The sequence below is a fragment of the Salvelinus sp. IW2-2015 genome, linkage group LG23 (genome assembly GCF_002910315.2).
Source record: "Salvelinus sp. IW2-2015 linkage group LG23, ASM291031v2, whole genome shotgun sequence".
In the NCBI taxonomy this organism is placed as follows: Eukaryota; Metazoa; Chordata; class Actinopteri; order Salmoniformes; family Salmonidae; genus Salvelinus; species Salvelinus sp. IW2-2015.
Window position 1 is genome coordinate 36,978,736 of NC_036863.1, and position 27,436 is coordinate 37,006,171.

A 27,436-nucleotide genomic window follows, 5' to 3' on the forward strand; every position below is an offset into this window, starting at 1 on the left:
GTGTACTGTTAGCTAGCTAGCTAACGTTATGTGTATGATCTGTGTAGTAGTATATTCCATCTAAAACATCAGCGTGTCAGAGCAGCTTACCGATCACTGTACCTGTACACACCCAACTACCTCATCCCCATATTATTACTACCCTCTTGCTCTTTGCACCCCAGTATCTCTACTTACACATCATCATCTGCACACTATCACTCCAGTATTAATGCTAAATTGTAATTATTTCGCCTCTATGGCCTATTTATTGGCCTACCTCCTTACTCTTCTACATTTGCACACACTGTACATAGATTTTCTATTTTTCTTTCCTAATGTGTTATTGACTGTATGTTTGTTTATGTGTAACTCTGTGTTGCTGTTTTTGTCGCACTGCTTTTGCTTTATCTTGGCCAGGCCGCAGTTGTAAATGAAACTTGTTCTCAACTGGCCTACCTGGTAAATAAAGGTGAAATGAAAATAAATCTGAGCCATTTGCTTTGCTAGTTAAAGCCTAATGTTAGCTAGCTAACATTGAACCGGGTTGGTTAGCTCAAGCAGGGTAGTAACGTCATGGGTTGGATTATGGTTCATTGTTTAGCTAGCTAGCTACATGACTTAACAAAAGACTCCACTATGCAACGAACCATTTTCAATAGAATGTTAATGATGTCACTGCGAAAAAGTTGATAGATGTAGCTGGTAAATTCACTCCGATTTCAGAGCACTCGTCTGAGTGTGCCAGAGCACAGAATAACTGATGAATTTACAAACGCTCAACACCCGTTGATTACGGACGGTGTCAGTAAACTTGGCAAAAAAAAAATTGTTGCCAGCAGCACAGTTGCAGTCACAACGCTCTGGATAACATAAAAAACAGCCTAACCAACTCTGCTAGGCGAGTAAAATGGTCAGAGTGAGTTCTCTCATTTGTGTCTGGAAGTAGCTAGTAAGCTAGTCAATGTTAGCCAGTTAGCTTGGTGCTTCACTGCTGTTGTTAGGAAAGAAAGCTGGATCAACCCTTTCCTCAAGTGAGGTTACAAGGTTTAATTCAAAGCAGAATACTTTCCCATTGTTCCTCAACTTTCTAGCTCTACTAGAGAGCTCTATCCAATGTAAAAAACACAATTTCCAATTTTGCTCCTAAGATCGAAACGAGCAGGTCGGTCACACATTCTGCTAAGAATAATTATATTTCCACGATTCCAACAGTTCACTAATAACAAGGCCTTTTTTTCAGCATGAGCAAATTTCTAGTTGCCGGGTGCAAACTTAAACATTGTGAAAATTCAACTCCCAGCGCGTTTACTGTGAACACAGGCTTTACCCACTTTAAGATCAGTTAGCAGTGACCAAGTACGGTACTTTGGCTATTTGATCATACAAGAGTGGCCTACTAGAGGTCGACAGATTGATAAGATTTTTCAACGCCGATACGATTATTGGAGGACCAAAAAAGCCATAGCGATTAAATCGGCCGTTTTTTAAACATGTATTTTTAAATGACAATTACAACAATACGATGAACACTTATTTTAACTTAATACATCAATAAAATCAATTTAGCCTCAAATAAAATGAAACATGTTCAATTTGTTTAAATAATGCAAAAACAAAGCTTTGGAGAAGAAAGTAAAAGTGCAATATGCTGCATGTAAAAAGCTAACGTTTAAGTCCTTGCTCAGAACATGAGAACATATGAAAGCTGGTGGTTCCTTTTAACAGGAGTCTTCAATATTCCCAGGTAAGAAGTTTTAGTTGTAGTTATAGGATTATAGGACAATTTCTCTCTATACGATTTGTTATTTCAATTCTTTGACTATTGGATGTTCTTATAGGCCTATAGTATTGCCAGTGTAACAGTATAGCTTCCGTCCCTCTCCTCGCCCTCCTGCGGGCTCGAACAGGACACATCGACAACAGCCACCCTCGAAGCAGTTTTACCATCGCTCCACAAAAGCCGCAGCCCTTGCAGAGCAAGGGGAACAACCACTCCAAGTCTCAGAGCGAGTGACGTTTTTAACACTGTTAGCGCGCACCCGCTAACTAGCTAGCATTTCACATCGGTTACACCAGCCTAATCTCGGGAGTTGATACGCTTGAAGTCATAAACAGCTCAATGCTTGAACGCCAGCGATGAGCTGCTGGCAAAACGCACTAAAGTGCTGTTTGAATGAATGCTTACGAGCCTGCGGTGCCTACCATCGCTCAGTCAGACTGCTCTATCAAATCATAGACTTAATTATAACATAACACACGAAATACAAGCGCTAGGTCATAATATGGTCGAATCCGGAAACTATCATCTCGAAACAAGACGTTTATTCTTCAGTGGAAATACGGAACCATTCCGTATTTTATTCTAACGTAATGGCATCCATATGTCTAAATATTCCTGTTACATTGCACCTTTGTTTTTGCATTATTTAAACCAAATTGAACATGTTTCATTTTATTTGAGGCTAAATTGATTTTATTGATGTATTAAGTTAAAATAAGTGTTCATTCGGTATTGTTGTAATTGTCATTATTACAAATACATGTTTAAAAAAACGGCCGATTTAATCGCTATCGGCTTTTTTTGGTCCTCCAATAATCGGTATCGGCGTTGAAAAATCTTAYAATCTGTCGACCTCTAGTAGGCCACTCTTGTATGATCAAATAGCCAAAGTACCGTACTTGGTCACTGCTAACTGGATCTTAAAGTGGGTAAAGCCTGTGTTCACAGTAAACGCGCTGGGAGTTGAATTTTCACAATGTTTAAGTTTGCACCCGGCAGACTAGAAATTTGCTCAATGCTGAAAAAAAGGCCTTGTTAATTAGTKAACTGTTGGAATCGTGGAAATATAATTATTCTATAGCAGAATRTGTGACCGACCTGCTCGTTTCGATCTTAGGAGCAAAATTGGAAATTGTGTTTTTTACATTGGATAGAGTCTTCTAGTAGAGCTAGAAAGTTGAGGAACAATGGGAAAGTAATTCTGCTTTGAAAGTTGATAAACTTGTAACCTCACTTGAGGAAAGGGTTGATCCCAGCTTTCTTTCCTAACAACAGCAGTGAAGCACCAAAGCTAACTGGCTAACATTGACTAGCTTACTAGCTACTTCCAGACACAAATGAGAGAACTCACTCTGACCATTTTACTCGCCCTAGCAGAGTTGGTTAGGCTGTTTTTATGTTATCCAGAGCGTTGGTGACTGCAACTGTGCTGCTGGCAACAATTWTTTTTTTTGCCAAGTTTACTGACACCGTCCGTAATCAACGGGTGTTGAGCGTTTGTAAATTCATCAGTTATTCTGTGCTCTGGCACACTCAGACGAGTGCTCTGAAATCGGAGTGAATTTACCAGCTACATCTATCAACAGTTTTCGCAGTGACATCATTAACATTCTATTGAAATGGTTACTTGCATAGTGGAGTCTTTTGTTAAGTCATGTAGCTAGCTAGCTAAACAATGAACCATAATCCCAACCCATGACGTTACTACCCTGCTTGAGCTAACCAACCCGGTTCAATGTTAGCTAGCTAACATTAGGCTTTAACTAGCAAAGCAAATGGCTCAGATTTATTTTCATTTCACCTTTATTTAACCAGGTAGGCCAGTTGAGAACAAGTTCTCATTTACAACTGCGGCCTGGCCAAGATAAAGCAAAGCAGTGCGACAAAAACAGCAACACAGAGTTACACATAAACAAACATACAGTCAATAACACATTAGGAAAGAAAAATAGAAAAATCTATGTACAGTGTGTGCAAATGTAGAAGAGTAAGGAGGTAGGCAATAAATAGGCCATAGAGGCGAAATAATTACAATTTAGCATTAATACTGGAGTGATAGATGTGCAGATGATGATGTGTAAGTAGAGATACTGGGGTGCAAAAGAGCAAGAGGGTAAGTAATAATATGGGGATGAGGTAGTTGGGTGTGTACAGGTACAGTGATCGGTAAGCTGCTCTGACAGCTGATGTTTTAGATGGGAATAATACTACTACACAGATCATACACATAACGTTAGCTAGCTAGCTAACAGTACACTTTAACTTGAAATGAAAATGACTTTCTGGCAAAATTTGAAATGTGTAATATCTGAAACTTTAGCTGGCTATATTCTTACCTGTATACATGGGTGGACGCTTCTCCCTCTTCTTCACAGATGCCATGGTTGTCCTTAGTTTGAAGATGTAATCGAGAGACAGGTGTTTTCTCCATCTCCTAGCTATCATACTCTAATTCCACTGATTTCAAAACTCGGTCCTCCAGAAAGTGGAGAGCAACACTTATGCAGTTCTACTATAATAATACTATATATATATATATATATATATATATACATACATACAGTGGGGAGAACAAGTATTTGATACACTGCCGATTTTGCAGGTTTTCCTACTTACAAAGCATGTAGAGGTCTGTACTTTTTATCATAGGTACACTTCAACTGTGAGAGACGGAATCTAAAACAAAAATCCAGAAAATCACATTGTATGATTTTTAAGTAATTAATTTGCATTTATTGCATACATAAGTATTTGATCACCTACCAACCAGTAAGAATTCCGGCTCTCACAGACCTGTTAGTTTTCTTTAAGAAGCCTCCTGTTCTCCACTCATACCTGTATTAACTGCACCTGTTTGAACTCGTACCTGTATAAAAGACACCTGTCCACACACTCAATCACAACAGACTCCAACCTCTCCACAATGGCGAAGACCAGAGAGCTGTGTAAGGACATCAGGGATAAAATTGTAGACCTGCACAAGGCTGGGATGGGCTACAGGACAATAGGCAAGCAGCTTGGTGAGAAGGCAACAACTGTTGGCGCAATTATTAGAAAATGGAAGAAGTTGAAGATGACGGTCAATCACCCTCGGTCTGGGGCTCCATGCAAGATCTCACCTCGTGGGGCATCAATGATCATGGGGAAGGTGAGGGATCAGCCCAGAACTACACGGCAGGACCTGGTCAATGACCTGAAGAGAGCTGGGACCACAGTCTCAAAGAAAACCATTAGTACCACACACGCCGTCATGGATTAAAATCCTGCAGCGCACGCAAGGTCCCCCTGCTCAAGCCAGCGCATGTCCAGGCCCGTCTGAAGTTTGCCAATGACCATTTGGATGATCCAGAGGAGGAATGGGAGAAGGTCATGTGGTCTGATGAGACAAAAATAGAGCTTTTTGGTCTAAACTCCACTCGCCGTGTTTGGAGAAGAAGAAGATGAGTACAACCCCAAGAACACCATCCCAACCGTGAAGCATGGAGGTGGAAACATCATTCTTTGGATGCTTTTCTGCAAAGGGGACAGGACGACTGCACCGTATTGAGGGGAGGATGGATGGGGCCATGGATCGCGAGATCTTGGCCAACAACCTCCTTCCCTCAGTAAGAGCATTGAAGATGGGTCGTGGCTGGGTCTTCCAGCATGACAACGACCCGAAACACACAGCCAGGGCAACTAAGGAGTGGCTCCGTAAGAAGCATCTAAAGGTCCTGGAGTGGCCTAGCCAGTCTCCAGACCTGAACCCAATAGAAAATCTTTGGAGGGAGCTGAAAGTCCGTATTGCCCAGCGACAGCCCCGAAACCTGAAGGATCTGGAGAAGGTCTGTATGGAGGAGTGGGCCAAAATTCCTGCTGCAGTGTGTGCAAACCTGGTCAAGAACTACAGGAAACGTATGATCTCTGTAATTGCAAACAAAGGTTGCTGTACCAAATATTAAGTTCTGCTTTTCTGATGTATCAAATACTTATGTCATGCAATAAAATGCAAATTAATTACTTAAAAATCATACAATGTGATTTTCTGTATTTTTTTTAGATTCCGTCTCTCACAGTTGAAGTGTACCTATGATAAAAATTACAGACCTCTACATGCTTTGTAAGTAGGAAAACCTGCAAAACGGCAGTGTATCAAATACTTGTCTCCCCACTGCTACATACATACTATACATACATACAGTGGGGCAAAAAGGATTTTAGTCAGCCACCAATTGTGCAAGTTCTCCCACTTAAAAAGATGAGAGGCCTGTAATTTTCATCATAGGGACACTTCAACTATGACAGACAAAATGAGGGAAAAAATCCAGAAAATCACATTGTAGGATTTTTTATAATTTATTTGCAAATTATGGTGGAAAATAAGTATTTTGTCACCTACAAACAAGCAAGATTTCTGGCTCTCACAGACCTGTAACTTCTTCTTTAAGAGGCTCCTCTGTCCTCCACTCATTACCTGTATTTTAATGGCACCTGTTTGAACTTGTTATCAGTATAAAAGACACCTGTCCACAACCTCACAGTCACACTCCAAACTCCACTATGGCCAAGACCAAAGAGCTGTCAAAGGACACCAGAAACAAAACGTAGACCTGCACCAGGCTGGGAAGACTGAATCTGCAATAGGTAAGCAGCTGGTTTGAAGAAATCAACTGTGGGAGCAATTATTAGGAAATGGAAGACAACAAGACCACTGATAATCTCCCTCGATCTGGGGCTCCACGCAAGATCTCACCCCGTGGGGTCAAAATGATCACAGGAACGGTGAGCAAAATCCCAGAACCACACGGGGGACCTAGTGAATGACCTGCAGAGAGCTGGGACCAAAGCAACAAACCTACCATCAGTAACACACTACGCCGCCAGGGACTCAAATCCTGCAGTGCCAGATGTGTCCCCTGCTTAAGCCAGTACATGTCCAGGCCCGTCTGAAGTTTGCTAGAGAGCATTTGGATGATCCAGAAGAAGATTGGGAGAATGTCATATGGTCAGATGAAACCAAAATATAACTTTTTGGTAAAAACTCAACTCGTCGTGTTTGGAGGACAAAGAATGCTGAGTTGCATCCAAAGAACACCATACCTACTGTGAAGCATGGGGGTGGAAACATCATGCTTTGGGCTGTTTTTCTGCAAAGGGACCAGGACGACTGATCCGTGTAGAGGAAAGAATGAATGGGGCCATGTTTGTGAGATTTTGAGTGAAAACCTCCTTCCATCAGCAAGGGCATTGAAGATGAAACGTGGCTGGGTCTTTCAGCATGACAATGATCCCAAACACACCGCCCGGGCAACGAAGGAGTGGCTTCGTAAGAAGCATTTCAAGGTCCTGGAGTGGCCTAGCCAGTCTCCAGATCTCAACCCCATAGAAAATCTTTGGAGGGAGTTGAAAGTCCGCGTTGCCCAGCAAACGCCCCAAAACATCACTGCTCTAGAGGAGATCTGCATGGAGGAATGGGCAAAATACCAGCAACAGTGTGTGAAAACCTTGTGAAGACTTACAGAAAACGTTTGACCTGGTCATTGCCAACAAAGGGTATATAACAAAGTATTGAGAAACTTTTGTTATTGACCAAATACTTACTTTCCACCATAATTTGCAAATAAATAATTTGCAAATTCTCATTTTGTCTGTCATAGTTGAAGTGTACCTATGATGAAAATACAGGCCTCATCTTTTTAAGTGGGAGAACTTGCACAATTGGTGGCTGACTAAATACTTTTTTGCCCCACTGTGTGTGTGTGTGTGTGTGTGTATATATATATATATATATATATATATATATATATTTTTTTTTTATATATATTTTTTTATAAATACGTTAGACAGGATTACCTACCTGACCAGCGCAATAGACAGAAGTGTGCTACATGGCAGACAATCCAAACTCATCTCATGGTGTGTCCAGCCCACTTATTATTTCAGCAAATCATGGCTAGCGGGAAGGTTGCTTCCTTTTTCTGTGGCTAAACCAACTAGGCTCATAATTATATTCATATTTACAGATGGCATACAAGTTTGTTATTAAGGCACATGAAAGTTCACATGTTCCAGAAGGCATTTCTGTCAAAAAAAAGTTTACTTTCAAATGGCTCTCCTGTGAAGTAGTGACACGCGACATACGCCTAGTTTCCTGAAACAAGTCACATATAGTGGACAGCACCTTGAATGCATTGTTTGACATAACAAATGAATAAGCCAGGGAGGAATTATTGACAGGGTAGGAACCAAAGTGTTGGTCAATGTTTCCAGGGGACCCTAATTAGATGTTACGTTCCATGTTTTCTTACCTCATGTAGCTAGCAAGCTAGCTAAGCTATTCATGTTTCACCTATTCCTCTCTGATATAAGATACCGTTGCACAAACAATATGATTATCTAGGCCTACAATATTACTGTATTAGCTATCTAAGTTTGCTCTGACTCTTAGTACATTTAGCAAGCTAGCTAACTAGTGATTAGCATTAGTGGCTAAGGCAAACTAGCAGAGAGTAAGGAACACAAACTAGTAGTGTAATTGTAGAATGCTTGTGGAAAGCAGTATCGTTTTCACCAACATCTTTTTGCATCCATTTGACCATGCAGACTGCAGAGTAAATGGCAAGAAAATGTGTGACTCCATGGTTAAGCAACTGCTTTCCTTGAGTGACAGGGCAGGGCTTGGTGTGGTATGCGCATCACACTTAACAAACCAAACATTGAAAAACCGCTATAGAAGGTGAAGTAAAAACCCAAACCAGTCCATGCATCTATACCGGTGTATAGTAAAATAGGGTATACTGCCCAGCCCTAATAAGGTGGTTAGCTAGACTACCTGTGTTGCTGCTGCCCTAACACATGTGCAACTGAAGATGGGATAGAGTTGGGTCGGAGGGTTGTTGATGTAGCCGCTCCTCACTGTCTTTCTGCCTCTCTCTGCTGCGGGTATCAGCCAACCAGACCGAATATTGATGATGATGAAGGCTCAATCAAGKGTTAATCAAATCTTATACTGCTGTGGCAGTATTGTTAATATTTAAACTAGGTAGCTAGATATACATACACACACACACACACTGACTTGCCTAGTTAAATAAAAGCCGTCACTTATGAGCTATGCAGAGGTGAGTGCCAGAGAGGTCTATGGGGTTAGGTACCTACACCCAGGGCAACTGAGTGACGTTTGGCTTCTGATGTGATCGGTCTGATGCTTTCTTGACACTTTTTTTGGTGCGCCAGGACCATTCACAGCTGAGTTGTAACCTAGAGGCTTCTAGATCTTGTAAGTCTGCCACCTGGACATTGATCTGTTTGGATTGCATTCTGCATTTTCATCTCAGGCTTCCCATTGTTACACACCGTCATCTCACTGGAACCAAAGCACAGCGTGCAGCCGTGCACTCAAATAACTAATGCTTTGTCCTGTCATTATCTCATTAAATAGCACCCATAATGATATCCCTGGAAAGAGAATTGTCCCATGTGTATGTCCCAGGATGTTGGATTGAATATGAGCTGAACCAGTCTCTGGAGATTGATTATCCTGGGTTAGAAGAATGTATGCTTCTTTAATTGGTGTTGGGGGAGAATGGGCCAGCTGTGGTATTCATAAGGGTCTATTGTACTGAACAACACAACTAAGCAGATGACAACATGGCTCACTATGCTATAGCACCCAGCAGAGAACAGGAAATATATGACCGCAGGGCTTAGCACTCCGGATTCTGGAATGGATCCTTCCCTTGGTGCTGCACATTCAGTTACCTGCCTGGACATGCAAATAAAAATGCSCCAAGCCTTCCATGCCTTGGCCAAAAAAATGTTTTTGATGTTAGATACCCAGTGGTGTGTATTCATGGATGTCAAGGGAAGCCAGGCTTCCCCAAAAAATTTACGAAAAAAATTTGACATTAATTTGTATCTTTCGTCTCTCTCTGTTTTTCATACATTCAGCCTCTTGCAAATTGAAGGAAATGTATCTCACCAGAGAAAGCAACTGAGTGAGCTCAGCTGTGAATGGTCCTGGCGCACCAAAAAAAGTGTCAAGAAAGCATCAGACCGATCACATCAGAAGCCAAATGTCATTGACGGGAAAAAAACTTGGATTGTTGCATCTCATTGTGTTGTCCTCCAGTGGCTAGCTAGCTAAAATTGTCCTTTTCCTAAATTAGCCATGGATGAAGATAGGGATTTGGACTTGTGGTTTTACTTAATTCTTCGTACTGGCTAATGATTATAACAGTGATTCTGATCCAACCATAAATTCATACATTGTGCCCCTGGCCTGAGAGGATGGAAGTTCAATATGTAGCTAGATGTCATTGGAAATAAGAATTTGTTCTTAACTGACTTGCCTGCCTAGTTCAATAAAATGAAAATGTAGAAGTCTAATGTTAAATAGCTAGCCTGGCGCATCGTTGTCCTTGAAAGTAAGTTAGGCTAGCGAGCAAGCATTTTAGCCAGGTAGACTAGGACAACATAAATGAAAAGAGTGTACTGTATGACAGTTTAGGCAACATGAAAGAGGATGGCATTACTCCTCTACAAGTAGGGTGAGTCAACATGTTTTTTTTCTACTTGCACACAGAAATCAGTACCATGGACAGCCACAATATATTTAGCTTGACTGGACTAAATCATTTTTGGTGTCTTTTAGTTGTCACTGTATTAGACTTAGCATAGGTGAGTAGATGTTGAAATGGTGCTGGAATAGTGGAGGCCGCTCCTGTTTTCTTTGCGACTTGCGGTAACTCCGTGGTTCTAAATCAATCGTTTAGTAGTCCGAAATTGTCGGACACATTTACCTTGCTTTGCCATGCTGTAGGCCATGTAACTAACTGTTTGTGGACTTCACTGGACAGATGTTGCTCTACGGTTTTGTAATGAAACAAAGGTGTGGTTGAATTTATTTTGCCACTGATGACTTGTCTTGGCCTCAGGCCTAATATATCACAGTGGCAAGGCATATGAACTAACAGGTTATAGAGCAAACAATACAACTATCACAACACGGGTTGTAATATGCCTTTTTTTTTGTCTTGGCTTCCCCAGTGATTTTACACACACCGCTGCTGTAGATACCATATCAGTGAGAACCTGCCAATTTGTATGGCAAAGTCTCTAGGATTGGGCGGTGTACCAGGCTATTTGGAAAAAGCCACGGGATGGTTTTTCAATACCGCCAAAACTATTTCTTTTTGAAGTTTGTCAATACATTTTAATATTTGTAGAACGCTTAAGATACTACATTCAGTCAACTTGTGCAATACGTTAGGAGAAAAATCTGATTGCTTTCTTCATTTCACCTGTCACAGTATTTTACATTATGAAGCTTACCGTGTAGATCCCCGTAACGGTTGTGCCAGTCACGTGTGTGTTTGTAAATAGCACAACGGGAGAAAGCGGGCACTRGTGAGTCCATAGCGTTCTATATCTATCAGCAAGTCTGTTGTGCGACGAACATCAGAACGTTACACTTGTAGGCAATTTATTACTAAATGTTTGCCGTCAGATACAGTATATACACACAATTATGTGGACACACATTCAAATTAGTGGATTTGGCTATTTCAGCCTCAGCCATTGCTGACAGGTGTATAATATCGAGCACACAGCCATGCAATCTCCATAGACAAACAATGTCAGTAGAATGGCCTTGACCGAAAAGCTCAATGACTTTCGACATGGCACCGTCATAGGATGCTACCTTTCCAACAAGTCAGTTCGTCAAATTTCTGCCCTGCTACAGCTGCCCCGGTCAACTGTAAGTGATGTTATTGTGAAGTGGAAATGTATAGGAGCAACAACACCTCAGCCGCAAAGTGGTAGGTGAAGGGAAATCTTAACGCAACAGCATGCAATGACATTCTAGACGATTCTAAGCTTCCAACTTTGTGGCAACAGTTTGGGAAAGGTCCTTTCCTGTTTCAGTATAACAATGCCCCCGTGCACAAAGTCCATACAGAAAAGGTTTGTTGACCGGTGTGGAAGAACTTGACTGCCCTGACCGCAACCCCATCAAACACCTTTGGGATGAATTGCAGCGCCRACTGCGAGCCAGATCTAGTTGCYCAACATCAGTGCCCAACCTCACTCATGCTCTTGTGGCTGAATGGAAGCCGCAGCAATGTTTCAACATTAGTGGAAAGCCTTCCCAGAAGAGTGAAGGCTGCTATAGCAGCAGAGGGGGGACCAACTCTATTTTAATGCCCATGATTTTGGAATGAGATGTTTGACGAGCAGGTGTCCACATACTCTTGTAGTAATCATGGCCGAATGCTGTCTGGGCTCGCAGGGCACATGCCCAGGGGGTCGCCATTGATTTGGTTAGTTATTCTCACTTGGATGTCATATTAACATGGCATAACTCGTAGTAAAACCTTTAAAATGGCTGGAAATTAGCTTTTAAACTGCCACATTTTCTCTCTGCCCAGTGGCAAAATGTGTAGAATTGCAGGAATTTTTTTTTTTTTAATTCTATTTTTTTCTCCGGCATCAAGAAAGGGGGGTCATTCAAATGTTTTGCTGCAAATCTTGTTTACGGCTAGAGCGGGCACTATCTTCAAATGGGGGGACTGGATATAAACTCAGCAAAATGTCCCTTTTTCAGGACCCAAATAACTTCACAGATCTTAATTGTAAAGGGTTTTAAACACTGCCTCCCATGCTTGTTCAATGAACCATAAACAATTAATGAACATGCACCTGTGGAACGGTCGTTAAGACAATACCAGCTTACAGATGGTAGGCAATTAAGGTCACAGTTAAGAAAACTTAGGACACTGAAGAGACCTTTCTACTGACTCTGAAAAACACCAAAAGAAAGATGCCCAGGGTCCCTGCTCATATGCGTGAAAGTGCCTTAGGCATGCTGCAAGGAGGCTTGAGGACTGCAGATGTGGCCAGGGCAATAAATTGCAATGTCCGGACTGTGAGACGCCTAAGACAGGGAGACAGGACGGACAGCTGATCATCCTCGCAGTGGCAGACCACGTGTAACAACACCTGCACAGGATCGGTACATCCGAACATCACACCAACAGGTACAGAATGGCAACAACAACTGCCCGAATTACACCAGGAACGCACAATCCCTCCATCAGTGCTCAGTGTTACATCCCTCCCATTTCTTGACAGATAGCTGAACTAGCCAACTGAGTCATTTAGAATTTTGTCCTGGCAGCTGAGTTGTTTCGAGATGCGTCCTGACAGCTGGAGAAAATAATAATAATTCATAAGCATCCTTGATCACAAATCATGACCGTTGGGCCATTTGGATTGAATATGTTATTTTATATTCTCAAACTAACAGCAGTGCCTATTAGAGGTCAACCGATTTATGATTTTTCAACACCGATACTGATTTATTGGAGGACCAAAAAAAGCCGATGTCGATTTTTATATATATATTTGTAATAATGACAATTACAACAATATTGAATGAACACTTTTATTTGAACTTAATATAATACATCAATGAAATTAATTTAGTCTCAAATATAWAATGAAACATGTTCAATTTGGTTTAAATAATGCAAAAACAAAGTGCAATATTTGCCATGTAAAAAAGCTACCGTTTAAGTTCCTTGCTCAGAACATGAGAACATATGAAAGCTGGTGGTTCATTTTAACATGAGTCTTCAATATTCCCAGTAAAGAAGTTTTAGGTTGTAGTTATAATAGGAATTATAGGACTATTTCTCTCTATACCATTTGTATTTCATATACCTTTGACTATTGGATGTTCTTATAGGCACTATAGTATTGCCAGCCTAATCTCGGGAGTTGATAGGCTTGAAGTCATAAATCAAATCAATGTTTATTTGTCACGTGCTCCGAATACAACAGTGAAATGCTCACTTACCTTTTTTGCACTATTGGTTAGAGCCTGTATTAGGTGAACAATAGGTAGGTAAAGAAATAAAACAACAGTATAAAGACAGGCTATATACAGTAGCGAGGCTATAAAAGTAGCGAGGCTACATACAGACACCGGTTAGGCTGATTTGAGGTAGTAAGTACATGTAGATATGGTTAAAGTGACTATGCATATATGATGAACAGAGAGTAGCAGTAGCGTAAAAGAGGGGTTGGTGGGTGGTACACAATGCAGATAGCCCGGTTAGCCAATGTGCGGGAGCACTGGTTGGTCGGCCCAATTTGAGGTAGTATGTACATGAATGTATAGTTAAAGTGACTATGCATATATGATAAACAGAGAGTAGGAGCAGCGTAAAAGAGGAGTTGGGGGTGTGGCACACAATGCAAATAGTCCGGGTAGCCATTTGATTACCTGTTCAGGAGTCTTATGGCTTGGGGGTAAAAACTGTTGAGAATCCGTTTTGTCCTAGACTTGGCACTCTGGTACCGCTTGCCATGCAGTAGGAGAGAGAACAGTCTGTCTGRGGTGGCTGGGGTCTTAGACAATTTTTAGAGCCTTCCTCTGACACTGCCTGGTGTAGAGGTCCTGGATGGCAGGCAGCTTAGCCCCAGTGATGTACTGGGCCGTACGCACTACCCTCTGTAGTGCCTTGCGTCAGAGGCCGAGCAATTGCCGTACCAGTCAGGATGCTCTCGATGTTGCAGCTGTAGAACCTTTTGAGGATCTCAGGACACATGCCAAATCTTTTTCGTTTCCTGAGGGGGAATAGGCTTTGTCGTGCCCTCTTCATGACTGTCTTGGTGTGTTTGGACCATTTTTGTTGATGTGGACACCAAGGAACTTGAAGCTCTCAACCTATTCCACTACTGCCCCGTCGATGAGAATGGGGGCGTGCTCAGTCCTCCTTTTCCTGTAGTCCACAATCATCTCCATTGTCTTGGTTASATTGAGGGATAGGTTGTTATTCTGCCACCACCCGGCCAGGTCTCTGACTTCCTCCCTATAGGCTGTCTCGTCGTTGTTGGTGATCAGGCCTACCACTGTTGTGTCGTCTGCAAACTTAATGATGGTGTTGGAGTCGTGCCTGGCCATGCAGTCGTGGGTGAACAGGGAGTACAGGAGGGGACTGAGCACGCACCCCTGGGGAGCTCTAGTGTTGAGGATCAGCGTGGCAGATCTGTTGCTACCTACCCTCACCACCTGGGGGCGGCCCGTCAGGAAGCACAATGCTTGAAGCACAGTGAAGAGCTGCTGGCAAATGACTTAATTATAATATAATAACACACAGAAATATGAGCCTTAGGTCATTTAATATGGTCAAATCCGGAAACTATCATTTCGAAAACAAAAAGTTTATTCTTTCAGTGAAATACGGAACCGTTCCGTATTTTATCTAACAGGTGGCATCCCTAAGTCTAAATATTGCTGTTACATTGCACAACCGTCAATGTTATGTCATAACTATGTACAGTTCTGGCAAATTAATTAGGGTCTTTGTTAGAAAGAAATGGTCTTCACACAGTTCGCAACGAGCCAGGCAGCCCAAACTGCTGCATATACCCTGACTGCTTGCACAGAACGCAAGAGAAGTGACACAATTCCCCCAGTTAAAATAAATTCATGTTAGCAGGCAATATTAAGTAAATATACAGGTTTAAAAATATATACTTGWGTATTGCTTTTAAGAAAGGCATTGATGTTTATGGTTAAGTACATTGGTGCAACGACAGTGCTTTTTYCACGAATGCGCTTGTTAAATCATCACCCGTTTGGCGAAGTAGGCTGTGATTCGATGATAAATTAACAGGCACCGCAACGATTATATGCAACGCACGACAAGGTAGATGAACTAGTAATATCATCAACCATGTGTAGTTAACTAGTGATTATGTTAAGATAAAAAAAAATTATACGATAAGTTTAATGCTAGCTAGCAACTTACCTTGGCTCATTGCTGCACTCGCGTAACAGGTAGTCAGCCTGCCACGCAATCTCCTCGTTGAGTGCAATGTAATTGGCCATAATCGGTATCCAAAAATGCCGATTACCAATTATGAAAACTTGAAATCGGCCCTAATTAATCGGCCATTCCGATTAATCGGTCGACCTCTAATGCCTATATTATGTCCTTCCATACATGCGTGATATGCTGGGGTGATGCTTCTATGCAAATGTTGATCTGTAGCCAAATATAAGTCCCACATGGAAGGAAAACAGATTGTCATCTGTAGCACCATAACAACATAATGGTAATACTTGTATTTGAATGCTAAATCTCTTGATGAACTGGGTAAATTAAGATGGCATAGGCCTACTCACAATACAAGTGAATGCATATTCAATAGGAGTGTGTGCATGCATTGATGTATTAAGTTTATTTTGGCTGATCAATGGAGTCAATGGTGCTACAGAGGACAAATCTGTTTGCCTTTCCATGTGAGACTTTATATGGCACCTGAGGGAGATGGCTGCCGTTTTACGGGCTCCTAAACTATTGTGTGTGTGTTTTTTGCGTTATTTGTAACTTATTTTGTACATAATGTTTCTGCCAGCGTCTCTTATGACCGAAAAGAGCTTCTGGATATCAGGACAGCCATTACTCACCTCGTACTGGATGAAGATTTTTCTTTAACGAGTCGGACGCAAAGGATTTACTTCAGACACCGGAAAAGGCCCAAATCTCCGTCATTCGCATGAAGAAGAGACAAGAGATGTCGGGGTGCCTTGTAAGGATCCGATAGCGAGTGGGTAATCTGCCTCTACCATCAGTCCTATTAGCCAACGTGCAATCATTGGATAACAAAATGGTTGAGCTCCAATCAAGACTATCCTACCAATGGGACATTCAAAACTACTATCTTATGTTTCACCGAGTTGTGGCTGAACGACAACATGGATAACATACAGCTGGCTGGGTTTTCCGTGCATCGGCAAGATGGAACAGCTGCCTCCAATTAGACAAGGGGTGGCGGTCTGTCTATTTCTCAATAACAGCTGGTGCAAGAAATGTCATTAAGTCTTGAGATTTTGCTTGCCTGAGGTAGAGTATCTCATGATAAGCTGTAGACCACACTATTTACCAAGAGTTTTTATATTTTCCGTAGCTGTCTATTTACCACCACAAACCAATGCTGGCACTAAGACCGCACTCAACAAGCTGTGTAAGGCCATAAGCAAAGAAAATGCTCATCCAGAGATGCCGCTCCTAGTGGCCGGGGACATTAATGCTGGGAATCTTAAATCCGTTTTACCTCATTTCTACCAGCATGTCACATGTGCAACCAGAGGGGGGGAAACAACTCTATACCACCTTTACTCCACACACAGAGACACGTACAAAGCTCTCCCTCGTCCTCCTTTTGGCAAATCGAACCATAACTCTATCCTGCTGATTTCCTGCTTACAAGCAAAAACTACAACAGGAAGTACCAGTGACTCGCTCAATACGGAAGTGGTCAGATGACGCAGATGCTGAGCTACAGGATTGTTTTGCTAGCAGAGACTTGAATATGTTCCAGGATTCTTCCAATGGCATTGCGGAGTACACCACAACAGTCACTGGCTTCATCAATAATTGCATCGACGACGTCTTCCCCACAGTGACCGTACGTACATACCCCAACCAGAAGCCATGGATTACAGGCAACATCCGCACTGAGCTAAAGGGTAGAGCTGCCGCTTTCAAGGAGAGGGACGCTAACCCGGAAGCTTATTGGAAATCCCGCTATGCCCTCAGATGAACCATCAAACAGGCAAAGCATCAATATAGGACTAAGATTGAATCCTATTACACCGGCTCCGACGCTCGTCAAATGTGGAAGGGCTTGCAAACTATTACGGACTACAAAGGGAAGCACAGCTGCGAGCTGCCCAGTGACAGGAGCCTACCAGTCGAGCTAAATGACTTCTATGCGCGCTTCGAGGCAAGCAACACTGAAGCATGCACCAGCTGTTCCAGACGATTGTGATCACGTTCTCCATAGCCGACGTGAGTAAGACCTTTTAAACAGGTCAACATTCACAAGGCCGCAGGGCCAGACAAATTACCTGGACCTGTACTCCGAGCATTCACTGACCAATTGGCAAGTCTAAATCTGATTTATCACTCCAGTGTTAATCTGCTAAATTGTAATTATTCGCTCCTATGGCCTATTTATTGCCTACCTCCTCATGCCTTTTGCACACAATGTATGTAGACTCATTTTTTCCCCCTACTGTGTTATTGACTTGTTTATTGTTTACTCCATGTGTAACTCTGTTGTCTGTTCACACTACTATGCTTTATCTTGGCCAGGTCGCAGTTGTAAATGAGAACTTGTTCTCAACTAGCCTACCTGGTTAAATAAAGGTGAAAAAAATAAAAATATAAAAAACTGTAATACCAACATGTTTCAAGCAGACCACCATAGTCCCTGTGCTCAAGAACACTAAGGTAACCTGCCTAAATGACTACCGMCMCGTAGCACTMACGTCTGTAGCCATGAAGTGCTTTGCAAGGCTGGTCATGGCTCACATCAACACCATTATCCCAGAAACCCTAGACCCACTCCAATTTGCATACCGCCTCAACAGATCCACAGATGATGCAATCTCTGCACTCTACACTGCCCTTTCCCACCTGGACAAAAGGAACACCTACTTGAGAATGCTCTTCATTGACTACAGCTCAGCGTTCAATGCCATATTGCCATCTAAAGCTCATCACTAAGCTAAGGACCTGTTGTATTTGGCGCATGTGACAAATAACATTTGGTTTGATATTAGCCTACTGAGCAACAACATTTGCATAGAAGCATGCCACACCTGTATAGAAGGACATCATTTAGGCACTGCTGTTAGTTTGAGAATATAAAATAACACTGTTAGTCGGAAGTTTACATACACCCTAGCCAAATACATTTAAACTCAGTTTTTCACAGTTCCTGACATTTAATCCTAGTAAGAATGTATGTCTTAGGTCAGTTAGGATCACCACTTTATTTTAAGAATATCAAATGTCAGAATAATAGTAGAGAGAATGATTTATTTAAGCTTTTATTTCTTTCATCACATTCCCAGTGGGTCAGAAGTTTACATACACTCAATTAGTATATGGTAGCATTGCCTTTAAATTGTTTAACTTGGGTCAAATGTTTCGGGCAGCCTTCCTCAAGCTCCCACAATAAGTTGGGTGAATTTTGGCCCATTCCTGCTGACAGAGCTGGTGTAACTGAGTCAGGTTTGTAGGCCTCCTTGCACGCACACGCTTTTTCAGTTCTGCACACACATTTTCTATAGGATTGAGGTCAGGGCTTTGTGATGGCCACTCCAATTCCTTGACTTTGTTGTCCTTAAGCCATTTTGCCACAACTTTGGAAGTATGCTTGGAGTCATTGTCCATTTGGAAGACCCATTTGCGACCAAGCTTTAACTTCCTGACTGATGTCTTGATGTTGCTTCAATATATCCACAGAATTTTCCTTCTGATGAAGCCATCTATTTTATGAAGTGCACCAGTCCCTCCTGCATCAAAGCACCCCCACAACATGATGCTGCCACCGCCATGCTTCACGTTTGGGATGGAGTTCTTCGGCTTGCAAGCCTCCCCCTTTTTCCTTCAAACATAACGATGGTCATTATGGCCAAACAGTTCTAATTTTTGTTTCATCAGACCAGAGGACAATTCTCCAAAAAGTACGATCTTTGTCCCCATGTGCAGTTGCAAACCGTAGTCTGGCTTTTTATGGCAGTTTTGGAGCAGTGGCTTCTTCCTTGCAGAGTGGCCTTTCAGGTTATGTCGATATAGGACTTGTTTTACTGTGGATATAGATACTTTTGTACCTGTTTCCTCCAGCATCTTCACAAGGTCCTTTGCTGTTGTTCTGGGATTGATTTGCACTTTTCACACAAGTATGTTCATCTCTAGGAGACAGAACCCGTCTCCTTCCTGAGCGGTATGATGGCTGCATGGTCCCATGGTGTTTATACTTGCGTACAATTGTTCGTACAGATGAACGTGGTACCTTCAGGCATGTGGAATTTGCTCCCAATGATGAACCAGACTTGTGGAGGTCGACAATTTTTCTTCCTGAGGTCTTGGCTGATTTCTTTGGWTTTTCCCATGATGTCATGCAAAGAGGCASAGAGTTTGAAGGTAGGCCTTGAAATACATCCACAGGTACACCTCCAATTGACTCAAATTGTCAATTATCTGTCTGCAAACAATTGTTGGAAAAATGACTTGTCATGCACAAAGTAGTTGTCCTAACCGACTTGCCAAAACTATAGTTTGTTAACAAGAAATTTGTGGATTGGTTGAAAAACAAGTTTTAATGACTCCAACCTTAAGTGTTTTTTAAACTTCCGACTTCGACTGTATATTCGATGCAAATGTTCCCACCTAAAGTAATTTGTGATCACGGATGCTTATGAAACTACTATATATAGTATTTTTTTTCAGCTGTCAGGACGCATCTCTAAACAACTCAGCTGCCAGGACAAAATTCATAACTACTCCGTTGGCTAGTTCAGCTATCTGTCAAGAAATTGGCAGGTTGTAACTTGATCCTACTGCTACGATTGGATAGAGTGAGGCTGTAACTCCACTCCCTTTCAAATGTCTCTCCGTGGCTCATATTACTTGCTAGCTGCGGTTTATTGCTACTACGATAACTAGGGAATGGCGATGACATATGCTACCAAGCCATGAATGTGCGTAATATAACAACGACAGCAAGAGTAGGAAAAAAGATGAAGCGACAATGCACATTCTGTCTGACTCAAATCTGCCCATAGTTTGAGAAGTAAGAATGCACACACACACGCTGCTCTACAGCTTTCTTGGTCTATAAACATGCAGGTAGATTCTTAGGTAGCTAAACCTATTKCCAACCATTTTATTCAGGCRTTTTAAAACGCTTCCTCCTTTCCTTGTTACGACAATCATCGAACCCGACTATCAACTGTCAATTTTACTGTATGGACACGGTTGCAGCTGATCAGATCAGTACATAGCTTACGTTACACCAAAGAGGTTTAGAAACTCGGTGGTTACACCGCAAGTCAGATGGCTCATTGCTGAAAATGGTGCATTTTCAAAATGATAACCTGCTAATGTTAGCTATCTACGTTAGCTGTTAGCTCCTATCTGATATCTTAGCACCATGTTTATCTAGCCTGCCAGCTAGCATAGTAGCTAATACAGCTAGCTAGCTAACACCACAGATGAAAGGGTTGGTTATCGGAATCTTTGCAAACAGGTCACATAGCTATCTGCTTAGCTAGCTTAATGCATGCATGTCGGGCACGTCAACACRAGCCTTAATATTAGTTAATTAAACTAATAGTTGCAACAGGAGATTGATTTTTGGTCACTGTAAATTCATCAATTTCTCAATACGGCACTTTTATGTTGGAGAATGAGCTAGCTTATGATTTTTCCCAGCTAAACATTCCTCGGCATTGTGCAGTGCTCGTGGCTGGCATAGCATCAGTTTTGCTATGTAGAGGGACTATTTGCGAAGCTAATAGAGAAGGGCCTAAAAACTAGAAAATGCCAATATCGGTCGTTCTCTAATTTAAATTACATAAAAAGCTCAATGATGGAGCCTAAAAGAAAAGGTCATATGAATATTATATTACCAGTTTGCAAATATTTGTCATTGCACTTGTGTGAGCGTGCCTTCATATTAGGGTTGAATGGCAATTTACCGCCCAAAACTTCTCCCTTTTCCCGGGATAAATGACTGAACAGCATGGCTTGAAAGGGAACTGTTAAATTATATGCTATGTCTAAATCTGGCTTCACTATGACCTCTGCATGATGAATCATCATCGCTCAGTGTGGGGAGAGACGGCCCATCTCAGTATGGAGCGCAGTTCACAATGATGTTGACCTGTCATCTATCTCATGGAAACTTTTTTTCTTGTGACAGGTAGGCCTACATTTTCTGCAGCATTGTCTGTGCTACATTAATATAAAGACAGAATGCGTGTCTAATTTACCCATCTCCATCTGGCTTTCAGAGGTCACCTTATTTTTTAAATAGTGAATAGAACACATTTTTTATTGCAGCTGCAGAGTTTTAAAACAGCCTATCACTCGAATAGTATTGCTTTAAATCAGTGCACTTGAAAGTTCTGTCTTTCTCTCCACGGCAACTCCATTYAAATTGCATCCAAAATAGATAATCAAGTTCTCTATGTATATACATGTATGTGCATGTATATACACATACATGCATGCATGCATGAAATTACTAGGAAATATAGTCAAGATGTTGACCAGGTTGTAAATAATGTCCTTCAAACTTTGCTTTTGTCAAAGAATCCTCCATTTGCAGCAATTACAGCCTTGCAGAACTTTGGCATTCTAGTTGTCAATTTGTTGAAGTAATCRAAGAGATTTCACCCCATGCTTCCTGAAGCACCTCCCACAAATTGGATTAGCTTGATGGTACCATACGGTCAAGCTGCTCCCACAACAGCTCAATAGGTTTGAGATCCGGTGACTGTGTTGGCCACTCCGTTATAGACAGAATACCAGCTGACTGCTTCTTCCCTAAATAGTTCTTGCATAATTTGGAGCTGTGCTTTGGGTCATTGTCCTGTTGTGGGAGGAAMTTGGCTCCAATTAAGCGCCGTCCACAGGGTATGGCATGGCGTTGCAAACTGGAATGATAGCCTTCCTTCAGATCGCTTTTACCCTGTACAAGTCTTCCACTTTACCACCACCAAAGCACCCCCAGACCATCACATTCCCTCCACCATGCTTGACAGATGGCGTAAAGCACTCCTCCAGCATCTTTTTTTCTGCGTCTCACAAATGTTCTTTGTGATCCGAACACCTCAAACTTAGATTTGTCTGTCCATAACACTTTTTYCCCCAATCTTCCTCTGTCCAATATCTGTGTTCTTTTTCCCATCTTAATTTTTTATATTTATTGGCCAGTCTGAGAGATGGCTTTTTCTTTGCAACTACCTAGAAGGCCCGCATCCCGGAGTCGCCTCTTCAATGTTTGACGTTGACTGGGGTTTTGCGGGTACTATTTAATGAAGCTGCCAGTTGAGGACTTGTGAGGTGTCTGTTTCTCAAGCTAGACACTAATGTACTTGTCCTCTTGCTCAGTTGTGCACCAGGGCCTCCCACTCCTCTTTCTATTCTGGTTAGAGCCAGTTTGCACTGTTCTGTGAAGGGAGTAGTATACAGCGTTGTAAGAGATCTTCAGTTTCTTGCAAATTTCTCGCATGGAATAGCCTTCATTTCTCAGAACAAGAATAGACTGACGAGTTTCAGAAGAAAGATATTTGTTTCAGGCCATTTTGAGCCTGTAATCGAACCCACAAATGCTGATGCTCCAGATACTCAACTATTCTAAAGAAGGCCCGTTTTTTTATTGCTTCTTTAATCAGAACAACAGTTTTCAGATGTACTAACATATTTGCAAAAGGGTTTTCTAATGATCAATTAGCCTTTTTTWAAATGATAAACTTGGATTAGCTAACACAACGTGCCATTGGAACACAGGAGTGATGGTTGCTGATAATGGGCCTCTTGTACGCCTATGTAGATATTCCATAAAAAATCTGCCATTTCCAGCTACAATAGTCATTTACAATATTAACAATGTCTACACTGTATTTCTGATCGATTTGATGTTATTTTAATAGACAAACAATTATTTTCTTTCAAAAACAGGAATTTCTAAGTGACCCCAACCTTTTGAACAGTAGTTTACGTTCTAGCCAACCTCTTTCAGGTAATACATTCAATGCAGTTTTAGTGTTATATTTAGCTAATTAATGATTGGTTATGCATAATAAGCTTTTAACTTAAAGCYTCTTTCTCTTGCACAATACGCACTCGCCTTTGCTCCGCTGGCCTCTCTCCTTACAAACCGCTCCTTAGCTCTTGGAGTCCCATGCCGGAAAAGCTAGACTAGAATAGCTTGCTGGACATGATTTTTTTGCATTACTTATAGACTATTCGAAGAGAGACTCAAGCTTTTGTTTGCCTGAATGTTAAATACAGCAGCCAATAAAAGTCACATCTAGTTTGAAAGAAGAGCGAACGTGCGATGGTGGTAGGCTATAGCAGTTATTTATTCAGACCCGTAACCATTCAATCTTCGTGAAGAGAAGTGAAAGCCTTCTGCATCTAATTCTAGTTTTATATTATTCAACGATGTCATGAGAATGATCAAGACAAGGACAACTAAACGTATTTAATTTAACTGTTGAAAGCGAGGAAGGAATGAAGCATCAATAGAGAAAGAGGAGGTAGTCTAACATTAGGGGAAATATTATGAAAGGTGTGTGTATATGCATCAGCCTACTAATTACACAATTAGGCCCTATTATATTTAAAAGAATATTCGTTAGCCTATACTTGTAACATTGTGACTTAAATTTTTGATCAAAGCTCTAATCAAATCCAGACATAGGCCTATTTATATGCTTTTGAATGACACTTCCGGTTTTTGCCTGAAATACCGGGTTATCTAGGGGAGAAATGATTTATCGGCTTGGAACATCTGTAAAATACCGGGAAAATATTAAACCCTACTTCATATTAGTGAGTGTTGTGCTAGACTGCTAGTAGTGTTTCTGTTTTGTAATGCTCAGAGGACATTGTGTCATTCAGGCAGATGTGTCATTCTCATGGTTATCTTGTTCTGTCAAGGCCAGCGCTCGCCSCCTGAACCCTGTGCTCCCATGCTCCTCACTGCTCCACAGTCAGACAGGAAGAAGTTTTGTCCCTCAGGAAGGATAGGCCGCTTTACACACTCATCCTGCTCCAGCCACAGAGTTGCCTGCCCAGTGTCCACCTCTCTGCCACAGGAAGTGTTTGTCTGGATGTGTTTTTGAAATGCTTCAGGGAGTGAAAAATATTTTAGAGGGCATCTACTTTGAGTTAGTAGCCTATGCAGTGAATTGCAGTTTAGAAGGGTTTAAGTGTTCACTTTATCTATCATTCTCACTCTGAGATGAAGCAATTAAAATCGATTCTGCAGCCATTACACATGGGAGCTAGGGCTGGGCGATATGGCGGAAATATCATATCACAGTATTTTAAAACATTTTGACGGTATTTGTTGGTATTTTATGCCATGCGGGGCTGCATGATATGGGCCAGCAAACTAGGCCTTATTTTTAACAAAATTTTGCAATTGGGATTTGACTTGCGATTTAGAGCGCAACACTTGGGTGAACTGTTGGAATCATGTACATATAATGATTATTCTAATTCTATAGTTAGGATATAATAGTGGGCACTTTGAATAAGGTGATATTTGACATGACAATGCAAGAAAATGGCAATAGTTTTTGTTGTGACAGGGTAGGAACCAAGGTGTTGTGTTTTTTAGGGGACCCTATCATCTTTGGCTACATTGAATGTCTTCTCTTAGCTACTTCATGTAGCTAATATATTCATGCYTCACGTATTCCTCTTTCATTTAGAAGATACTGTTGCACAAACAACCTACTGATTTATGTCTACACCATCACTGGTATTATTGTTCAAAATAACGTTATAGAATGTAACGTAAAAACCAGAACCGGTTCGTGCATCAATACCAGTATATTGTAAAATACAGCATACCGCCCAGCCCTAGTGGGAGCTGGTGGATAGATGCTGTTTTTCTTGTGGTTGTCTCAGCCTACTTACAACACATTAGAATGGAGCAGAGTGGAAGGAGGTGCTGATGTCATCCCATTACTTAACATTCCAAATCAGATCCTGTTCCACTTGTGTCTCACGTCACGTGGGATCTTACTCCTGCTGACAAACTGGCTGGGAGAGGTCCTCCTGCTCCTCCTCAGCCCACAGGCTGTAATTAGCCTGTTCCTTCTCTGGCTCTGTCAGCAAATGTGTTTAAGGACAGATGGTCCTCATCTGCCCACTTCATTTCACTGGAGGAAAATAAAACAAAAACTAGGGTTACAATATGCAGGGTCTTTCCTCTCCATGTAGGACTAGTTCACTAGCGGCAGCCTGGCCTTCAATAGGCTCCTCGTCTTCCTCAGTCAACCTGCGATCAACAGATTGAGACAGGACAGTACTGCAGATCTCAGACACAGAGGTCGTATAAGTCAGTTCTACGTGTAATTCTATCGTCTCGGGTTACAGGTTAAATGACTCATGTTTGAGTGGGTGCAATAACAATCTTACTGCCGAGTTACTTCTCAACCATTTACGTCACAGTATCTTTTGCTTGGAAGTCTGTGTTCATGTTCTTTTGACTATAAGTCATGTAAGAACTTCCCTGACTTATTAGATATTGTAATGATTAGAGTTGGACAAAAAGCATCTCATGAAGGAAGCCAGTACACACACTACATGACCAAAAGTATGTAGACACCTGCTCGTCAAACATCTAATTTCAAAAGCATGGGTGTTTAATATGGAATTGGTACCCCCTTTGCTGCGATAACAGCCTGCACTCTTCTGGGAAGGCTTTCCTCTAGATGTTGGAACATTGCTGCGGGGACTCGCTTCCTGGCTCGCAGTTGGCGTTCCAATTCATCCCAAAGGTGTTCAATAGGGTTGAGCTCAGGGCTCTGTGCAGGCCAGTCATGTTCTTCCATACTGATCTCGACAAACCATTTCTGTATGGACCTCGCTTTGTGCATGGGGGCAGTTGGAAGCACAGAATCGTCTAGAATGTAATTTTATGTTGTTGTGTTAAGGGGTCCAGCCCGAACCATGAAAAACAGCCCCAGACAATTATTCCTCCTCCACCAAACATTACAGTTGGCACTATGTATGAGGCAGGTAGCATTCTCCTGGCATCCGCCAAACCCAGATTCATCCGTCGGACTGCCAGATGGTGAAACGTGATTTATGACAATGGCGGCGAGCTTCACACCACTCCAGCCGACGCTTCACATTGCACATGGTGGTCTTAAGCTTGTGTGCGGCTGCACGTCCATGGAAACCCATTTCATTAAGCTTCGGATGAACAGTTATTGTGCTGACGTTGTTTCCAGAGGCAGTTTGGAACTCGGTAGTGAGTATTGCAACCGAGGACAGATGAGTTTTACGTGCTGCGTGCTTCAGCGGTCCTGCTCTGTGAGCTTGTGTGGTCAACCACTTCACGGCTAAGCCGTTGTTACTCCTAGACATTTCCACTTCACAATAACAGCCCTTACAGTTGACTGGGGAAGCTCTAGCAGGGCAGAAATTTGACAAACTGACTTGTTGGAAAAGTAGCATCATATGACGGTGCCACGTTAAGTCACTGAGCTCTTCAGTAAGGCCATTCTACTACCAATGTTTGTCTATGGAGATTGCATGGCTGTGTGCTCAATTTTATACACCGGTCACAAACGGATGAGGCTGCCCAAACCTTAGACTGGTACTATATATATATATATATACCAGTCTAAGGTTTGGACACCTACTCATTCCAGGATTTTTCTCTCTTTTTTTTATATATATATATATATATATATATATATATATACTATTTTCTACATTGTAGAATAATATTGAAGACATCAAAACTATGATATTACACATGAAATCATGCAGTTACCAAAAAAGTGTTAAACAAATCAAAATGTTTTTTATATTTGAGATTCTTCAAAGTAGCCACCCTTTGCCTTCTTGACAGCTTTGCACACTCTTGGCATTCTCTCATCCAGCTTCATGAGGTAGTCACCTGGAATGCATCTCAATTAACAGGTGTGCCTTGTTAAACATTAATTTGTGGAAATTCTTTCCTTAATGCGTTTGAGCCAATCAGTTGTGTTGTGACAAGGTAGGGGTGGTATACAGAAGATAGCCCTATTTGGTAAAAGACCAAGTACATATTATGGCAAGAACAGCTCAGATT

At 41.7% G+C, this 27,436-nt stretch overlaps 1 protein-coding gene across 3 annotated transcripts in view; it reads left to right on the top strand.

Annotated features, from left to right (window-relative positions):
* Positions 1–27,436, top strand: part of LOC111950828 (transmembrane protein 164) — a 62,083-nt gene that overhangs the window by 6,518 nt on the left and 28,129 nt on the right. The window lies entirely within an intron of this gene.